Here is a 2,856-nt window from a genome sequence, read left to right as displayed (position 1 = left end):
TAGCCGGTGATGCCATCCAGCCATCTCATCCTCTGTCGTCCCCTTCTCCTCTTGCCCCTAATCCCTCCCAACATCAGAGTCTTTTCCAATGAGTCAACTCTTTGCATGAGGTGGCCAAAGTACTGGAGTTTCAGCTTTAGCATCATTCCTTCCAAAGACATCCCAGGGCTGATCTCCTTCAGAATGGACTGGTTGGATCTCCTTGTAGTCCAAGGGACTCTCAGGAGTCTTCTCCAACACCACAGTTCAAAAACATCAATTCTTCGGCACTCAGCTTTCTTCACAGTCCAACACTTTCATCCATACATGACTACTGGAAAAACCATAGCCTTGACTAGATGGACCTTTGTTGGCAAAGTAATGTCTCTGCTTTTCAATATGCTATCTAGGTTAGTCATAACTTTCCTTCCAAGGAGTAAGCCCCTTTTAATTTCCTGGCTGCAGTCACCATCTGCAGTGATTTTGGAGCCCAAAAAAATAAAGTCTGACACTGTTTCCACTGTTCCCCATCTATTTCCCATGAAGTGATGGGACCAGGTGCCATGATCTTAGTTTTCTGAATGTTGAGCTTTAAGCCAACCTTTTCACTCTCCTCTTTCACTTTCATCAAGAGGCCTTTTAGTTTCTCTTCACTTTCTGCCATAAGGGTGGTATCATCTGCATATCTGAGGTTATTGATATTTCTCCCGGCAATCTTGATTCCAGCTTGTGTTTCTTCCAGTCCAGCATTTCTCATGATGTACTCTGCATAGAAGTTAAATAAGCAGGGTGACAATATACAGCCTTGACATACTCCTTTTCCTATTTGGAACCAGTCTGTTGTTCCATGTCCAGTTCTAACTGTTGCTTCCTGACCTGCACCTTTAGTGGATCAAAAAGTTAGTGTGGCTGCTATGACTACAAGAAACCTATTCACCTGCAAAAAAAAAAAAAAGTCACGTAAGCAGAAATGGGGGCATATGGACGATCTATGTGGCATTACAATTTATTTGGCACTATAGCAAGCTTCTATGTATTTATTCTTTATTATACTATTTGTATAATAGTATATACAAATTCCTGTGGATTAAACTTTGGAAGAAAAATAGCATTCTTGGAGGAAAAGGGAATTTGGAAACTAACTTGGGAGGTTAGGAGTGAAGAAGAGGACAAAATAGGACACTAGGAAGAGACTGTTGGAACACGTTTGGCGTAAAAGATAGTCAAAGCAGTGCCACGTGGGAACTGTGGACAGCGTGAGGAGTGAAAATGTTTAATGCTGACGAGAAAAAACTGCAGTGAAGGCGAGGTTAGAGCCACAAGGAGAACAGACGGCAGAGAGAGTGAGAAATTCCAACAGGGAGTAGGATGCTTCAGACTCAGAGGAGAGGTCCAGGGAGAAGGGGAAGGCAGTGTCGCCATGGAGATTCGGAGACGGGAAGTTGGCAGTGGTCCAGCTGGCTCCCTCTAGTTTCTTCATGAGGTTGCAGACAAGGTCACCAGTGAGAATAGGAGGGGACAGCAGGTAATCAGGAAGTAAAGAGAGTAGGAAAGGATTGGAATACATTCCAAAGAGCTTTTTATTTTTATGTTTTCAACAGAGTGGTAACATTTATTAGGAAGGAGGGATTCAATTACACTTCTACATCACACATAAGAAACAGACTGTAACCATTGTTTCTAAAGCGGAAGGAAGGGAGGCAGAGCACCCTGACTCCCAGGAGACAGGCAGCTTCAGCTGAACAAGGAGGGGAGTATGGGCTGAGGGTGGATTAGGCTACTGCTCACCACTCCCGCACAGTGAACTTTAGTGACTCCTCTACCTCCTGGCCCCACAGAGCCTGCAGCCCAGTAGAAAGCTGTGTTCTCTAGCAAACACTTGGGTTATGGCTGGTGGCAGGGAGGGAAAAGGTCTTTTGCTTTCTTTTGCTGCTCCTCTGGGTTGTTTTGTTTTGGTTTTTTTTTTGCCTTTACTGACATGGTTGCTGGAGGGGCCAGGAGGGCAGTAGCTGTGGTTGGGCTGACTTCAGATAATTCAAGTGCTGGGGGAGTGGAGTCAGAGGAAGTGTGAGGGGGTGCAGGCCACCACCAGGACCGGTGGGGTGCTCAGTCCAATGCGTTCTGGCTCTTAGAGGCTGGAGAAGTGGCAGGGAGTCCAGGGAGCCTTAAGACTGCTGTTCTGAACCATTTTGTTGGGTGCCTGCTGGGCACTGTATTCTGGGTTTGGCTCACTGAATTTAGGAACCTCAGAATAAACCATACAGAATTCTCCAATCTTCTGAAGATCACACCCATGGCCAGTGCACAATGGCACACAACCTTTGAACACCGAATAACTTTTAGTGAGCTGGATAGTGTAGCCAGGCTGGATCAGGTTGGCCTTATCGTCCCAGACAGAGATATTGATGCCGCCAGTTTTGTCTGCCACTTCGCAGGCCCACACCTCGTCCCCATTCTTTGTCTTGGTCACTCAGACTGTCTCCAGCACAATGAAATGAGGTTCAAGTTCTTGAGCCCGGGCTTGATATACTTCACAAAGGTCTCCATCATCATACTGCTCAAGCCTCAGCATCACACCAGCAAGACTGCTGGACACTGCATGCCACTGAGCCGTTTGCAGGCCAAAAAGCTTTTTATTAAAGTGAGCGTGGTTTGGTTGGGGAGCTTGTAGTCTTGACTATTCCTACACTTTGCAATTTAAGTCATAAGTATTTGGGACTCTTGACATGGTTTGCATTATACTCTAGAGATCAAGTAAGAAAATTATGTTAGTCTTAGAAAAATGAATGATTGCAATAGAATATAAAAAATATGAATTACTGTTAAGATATCTTATATTCATTATATATATGATTAAGTTTTAACACTTGGTGGTAT

General features: G+C 44.7%; 1 pseudogene; it reads right to left on the bottom strand.

Annotated features, from left to right (window-relative positions):
• Window positions 1–1,798: 1,798 nt before the first annotated feature.
• Window positions 1,799–2,532, bottom strand: LOC105005515 (annotated as a pseudogene).
• Between the last annotated feature and the right edge of the window lie 324 nt (window positions 2,533–2,856).

Source organism: Bison bison, unplaced genomic scaffold (genome assembly GCF_000754665.1).
Source record: "Bison bison bison isolate TAMUID 2011002044 unplaced genomic scaffold, Bison_UMD1.0 scf7180017864491, whole genome shotgun sequence".
In the NCBI taxonomy this organism is placed as follows: domain Eukaryota; kingdom Metazoa; phylum Chordata; class Mammalia; order Artiodactyla; family Bovidae; genus Bison; species Bison bison.
This window is presented reverse-complemented; position numbering and strand designations above follow the sequence as displayed.